The sequence below is a fragment of the Sphaerodactylus townsendi genome, linkage group LG05 (assembly GCF_021028975.2).
Source record: "Sphaerodactylus townsendi isolate TG3544 linkage group LG05, MPM_Stown_v2.3, whole genome shotgun sequence".
Lineage (NCBI taxonomy): Eukaryota > Metazoa > Chordata > Lepidosauria > Squamata > Sphaerodactylidae > Sphaerodactylus > Sphaerodactylus townsendi.
In genome coordinates, this window is record NC_059429.1 from 96824558 (window position 1) to 96830557 (window position 6000).

Here is a 6000-nt window from a genome sequence, read left to right on the forward strand (position 1 = left end):
GTTAGCTTGATTTTTCTTCTAGTTGGGGTTCCTTGATAGAAAACACACACACATGCTACGCTGGAGAGTATGCGAGGACAACAATGCCAAGGGAGTTTGTGTTGTGGGTGTAGTAAGTAACTGCTGTTGTGATGGAGAGGATTTTCAAGATATTTGCAGATCAAGAAGAAGATCTGGTTTTATACCCTGCTTTTCTCTACCATAAGGAGTTTCAAAGCAACTTTCAATCACTTTCCATCTCCCCTCCTCCTCACAACAAACACTTTGTGAGGTAAGTGGGACTGATAAAGTTCATAGGGAACTGTGATTAGCCCACAGGCACCCAGCAGACTTCAAGTGGTGAAGTAGGGAATTGTACCCAGTTCTCCAGATTAGAGCTTGCCTCTTTAGGCTCTCAAGTCTAAACATAAATGTTCAGAAGTAAAGCTCACTGTATTCAAGAACTAGGGAGCTACTAATCGGTCTCTAGTATAGCCCCATTCTTTCTAATGAATCCTCCACCCAACCTGCATGCTTTTGTTTCTTCTATCTGTGCAATGCTGCCCCTGTGTGAGCCAGATCCCGCTTGAAGTGCAACTCCCTGTTCTCTTTCCCATCTTTGATCTCGTAGACCAAACTGCTCGGCTTGGTGGGAATGCATTGCCTTTTCATCTGGCCACTTCACAAACATCTAATTAAGCCTAATGCCAATCCTCTGAAATAGGAACAGAGTTGCATCAGAAGATTCCCCAGTGGCTGCCACGTGAGTTCCTTTACCTTGATTCAGCACACACTCAACAAGGCAAGAGGAAGCAGGTTACAATTGAGATGTGTAATGCTTGTCTATACAGACCTAAGTTTGGGAGGGGAAATAAATCCTCACCGCAGCTCTTAGGGCAATTGTGTCTCTGCCCCACCAAGTTTGTTATCTATGGTGTCTACTAGGCCTGTTCCAGAAACAAAATGAGCTTTATGTGGGTGCTTTCTAGACCTCTCCAAGGGGCCATGGCTTTGCAGCAAGGCCATATTCCTGGGAGAACAAAATTTATTGCTTTCTTGGCATTCATGCCAGCATTCCAGCTTAGGAACTGGGTGTTGCCCTGTCTCATTATTGCAAACCCAGCCTTGTTCCATGGCCCTGCCCACACCCTCCAGTCTGCCAGGACCTGGCCTTGGGAGACTTCTTCTAAATATGGCTTGAAGAAGTTTCTTAACCACAGTTCATAGAAGTCCAATAATAAATACACCTGGAATTTAAAACAGGAAACTTAAATCCTTTTGGCATTTTTTTTCATTTTGGAATTCTGTTATTTAGGACTGTTTTTGTACACTTTCCAGATGTATAATCTTCAATTTAATATAAAAAGAATGAAGTCTCTGAATGAAATGTGCAGGATAAGATTAGCTGTTTTTAATTCTAGCAGACAAAATGGGTTTGCAGGACCTCCTGAAAATTTCTAGAGGCAGTATCTCCTCAGAAACCCCATTCCACAAAGTAGGAGCCACAGTGGAAGCTGATGCCCAGCAGCCTATATTGAGAGTACAACAGTCAGTAGGGGGCAGCCTAAGGACTGTAGTTGGCCCATGGGGACATAGGGACCCTTTGAAATGAACTCTGCAACAAACTGGGAAACAATGCAACTGTTTTAAGACAGATGAAATATATTCCTGTCAGGTAGCCTCTGACAATAATCAAACTGTTGCATTCTGAACCAGATGTGGCTTCCAGGTTGTCTTCAAGGGCAGTCCAACCTAGCTCGTTTTCCCACTTACCATCTGCTGCACGCTACTCTCCCCAAGTAGCATGGGGTCCCCCGGCACTCCCCACTACAGGGGTGGCGACAATGCAGCCGCCCCGACGCTGCCGCTCTCGCCCCCCCCTCAGCGTGCGTCATTCCTGGCGCTCCTCAAAATGGCACCTTTTGATGACCCCGCGCAGAGCGCAGAGCGCGGGGTCATGGGGAAGCCTGGGAGTGGGCCAGAAATGACGCGCGCTGAGAGTAGCATGCAGCAAAGGGTGGTCATGGTAAGTGGGGAAACGACCCTAGATCAGCATGGCCGAGTTAGTATGTGTGCCTGAATAGCAAACATAAAACTACAGTGCTGTGCATATTAGAATGAATTCTGGGGTGGAAAGGGCAAGGGGTGGGAATTTACAGAGGGATACTTAGAGACCTAAGCCAATGCAAAAAGAAACTATGGCCAATAAACCTTATGTAAATTTGACTAACAAACTTTGTATTGTTCTGAGTTAATACTGAGCCCTTCAGGGGAGGGCGGTTTATAAACCCAACAAACAAATAAATAAATAAATAAAATAGCAGCTCCAACCTATGTAGCAGGCCTGTAGAAGGGAGCTGGTGGCTTCACAGTAGCAGTGTGTGTAGACGCATGACATGAGAGGCATGCATTTGGCAATTTATTTAAATTGCCCACCTCCTGCCCTTGGCCTTGTTTTCCTGACCCATCTTCAGCAAAGCAAGGGTGCTTATTGCATCTTATACCAGCCCAAGGATGAAATGAAGAAGAATGTTGTGCTATCTAAATTTTATTTCATGCAAGCTTAAGCTGGAATGAAGTCAGTCCTTAAGATGCAATGAGATTCCTGTTTATTTTTGCTGCAAATATAGTCCGTAATTAGAGCAAAGATGGCATCCTGTCTGCCAGATGTGTTCACTCACAGGATATGTGCTAGCATTAATTACTCTACAGTGTTACACTTAATGCCTCATCCAAAAGGGTGCCCAAGTCTGCTCTGGGAGCAGGGTGCCAGCTGTGACAGCAGATTTGCTCTCCCCAGACACTTGCCCTGGCAGAGGGGAGAATCCAGCGGCAAGTAGCTGCCATGACCCACAGTGCTGGGATGTGGTGTCAAATGAGGCTCCAGTGACCCAGTGCCCCTGGCCCCACTGCTGGCATAGCAGAGGTGGGCCAGGGGTGTGGCCAGGAGGGAGCCCACTTTCCTGACTTCTTAAGTGTTTCAGGATTGGGATTTATGCTACCCTTTTGGGTAGCATAAGTCTAAGAAGCCCAGTGGGGGCTTCTTATAGGTGGGGACACTATCACACTTGTGCAGCCTCCCTGTGCCACCAGGAAGCCCTTTTGGAATGGTGGGGCTTATTGGAGTGGTATGTCTGTGGCACTGCAGCCGGCCACTTCCATGTGTGGATAGGGCTGACTTCTGGGCCCTGTAACAGACAATATAGCACTTAACTGGCAATTGAAAAGGAGAATGTACCTTGTCAAAGAAGTATTAAGAGAAGAGATTGCTGGTATGCTGGTTGTTTATGCACTCTATTTACAGCTCCAAATGAACTGATCCCACTAGTTCATTAAAGTGAGCAGCAACCAGTGCAGAGAGATCGACTGTTTCTCATGAGATGGTAGGTATTAGAAAGTACAAACCATCTGCAAAATACAGAACCTAGACATGCCCACACTTTGGGGGAATAGAACCTTTGGTGTTAACAAGGCTTGAAAAAAACCAAAGCTCTCTTTCTGGCCAATATTTAATTGCTGCAAATTGTTTTGTGGTACACTGAAGTATCAAGACAGCCAAGAGCTGCTAAGGCTGGAAACCCACAAACCACCATTAACAGGTGCAGCAACATATCTGCCTTTGAAAACCTTGTCTTACATCGGTGGATTTTGCACAGCACAAATATAACATCTTTAGGATGTTATAAAAAGATCTGTTTGGGGATTTTATGCTCTCATAGCACAGGAGAACACAAGCATTGTCAGCCAAAATGGATCTTTCTTCCCGTCTGCTGCACAGAGTTCTTGCCAGTTTCACAGTTGCACCTGCCATGTTGCATGCTGCAGAAAATTCTTCATGGAGAATTTCCACGGAGGTTTCATCTGCTTGCAGCTCATCCATTTGCTATTTCTCTATGAAAAATAAATGAATAAAGTTTGTTTAGTCTAGCAATCCAACGCACATGTTGTTTCCCCTTTTTTTGTTTTAAAGGGGCTGGCTCCAAAGCTACAGCAACACAAATAAGCACATATTGCAGCTTCTCAAGTCGTGTTGCTGTAGCTTCTCAGATACCCCCTACAAACAAATAAACAAAAAGGAAAACGACACATGCTTGGGATCGCTAGGCTAAACAAACTTTATTCATCTGCTTTTGACAGTGGAATAGTGAACAGATGAGCTGCAAGCAGAGGAAACCTATATGGGGCATCTCCATGGAGAATCTCCTGCATCAGGGTGGGTGCAAGAGGCAGAAAGGGAGATTTTCCTTGTTTCCTTAAAAATACATTTTAATGTACTTTTGCTGTTTTGTTCTAAATCATTTCATTACTTGAAGCTATATCTTTTGGATTGTACCTCAAAAAGAAAAACAATGTTAAGCATTAATGACCAACTAATTTGCATTTTTACCTTTAAGATTTTTTAACATGGATTTGATGAATAACCAGTTGACATTATCAAAGTTTTTTTCTGTGTCTATGAAGATCATTGCTGCTTTTGTTCTTTTTCTGTTTCTCAAAAGTTCTAGAATATCAATCACCATTTTTACGATATTTTTCATTTGTCATCTGGGTAAAAAGTTTTCTTGATCCTTTCCTGTAAAGTTCTTAAAGTATTATTTAATTCTATTTCCTAAAATGCTTGTGAATATTTTATTATCAATGTTTAAAAGTGAAATTGGCCTAAAATTCCCTATATCTGGTGTTTCTGACTTTTGTTTTGGAATCCGTTAAATTCTGGCTTCTTCAGGCATCCTTCCTCCCATATATACATTTTGGAATATTTTTTCTAGTCTAGGTAATATCATTTTGATCATCTTTTTATAATAGACATCCATTAGACTATCAGGACCTGGAGCTTTATTACTTTTTAAGCTATAAATTGTTTTCTCTATTTCTTCCTCCATATTCTTTAATTTTTATACTCAAAAATTAACAAAATGTATGCAATGTTGTATTGAATTTAATGTAAAAATGTTATTGTTAAGTAAATAGAATGTAAAAAACAAACAAAGATTTTTCAATGTGGCTGCACATCTGTTTCCAATTAAATGCTACTGCTTATATTGCTCCTGATTGTATAATATATACTTTGCTCAGTAATGTTAGGTGGTGAGTCAGAAGGGATGTTATACAGGTTAACTCCTTGATATTTGTAAGTATGACTAGCTTTGGAACTTTTAAAATATCTTTCTATGTATATTCTGAATTGTGTTTTACTGTGATTTATTGTTTGTATAATTAGACCTTCCTAAATTGAGCCAAGCCACCGTAGATATTGTTGGCTGATGAAGACTCTGTGTAATGTGTATATAAGTTGTGGAACACCTCCTGTTGATCCAGTTGCCAATTAAATGAGAGTTTCGGAGAGATCCCAAGTCATAAATCTTATCACAGGACAATTGAAAATCATCACAGAGGCATTGACTGCCAAGAAAAGAGACTGTTTTGAGGAAGCTATAAACTTGGACTGTGAGCTTACCTTATTTATCCTCTACCTTGATACTTGGAACTTCAAATGGACAGTATACAACTATATAGGAATTAAGTAATATTAGGTATTGTTCTTCGCAATAGAGGATTGTTCCTCAAGTGCTTGTTTGGTTCTGCTCTCTGTATTGTTCTTCTATGTTGGCACTGCATTTTGCATTTTTTACTTAATCGTTTTGGATCTTGGCCAGTGGGCATAGTGTAATGCTGGTTTTGAGAGCTGGGATACCAGGCTCTCTGAAGCTATCAAGGCCGTCGCTCCAAGGCGCCCTTTCTGCACCCACACCAGACCAGCTCCTTGGTATACCAAGGAACTGCGACAGATGAAACGGGAGCTGAGACAGCTAGAGTGTGGCAGCAGACCCTTGACGAGGGGTCAAGACACTCATATTGGATGTTCATGAGATCCTACAAGGGAGCTGTGAAGGATGCGGTCTTATTTTACTTCCTCTATCGCAGGAAATAGCTTGCACCCAGCACAATTGTTTAGTATAATTTGATTGCTTACGACCTCCACTATGGGCTCCAAATCTAGGGAATTAGCTTTAGGCTGTA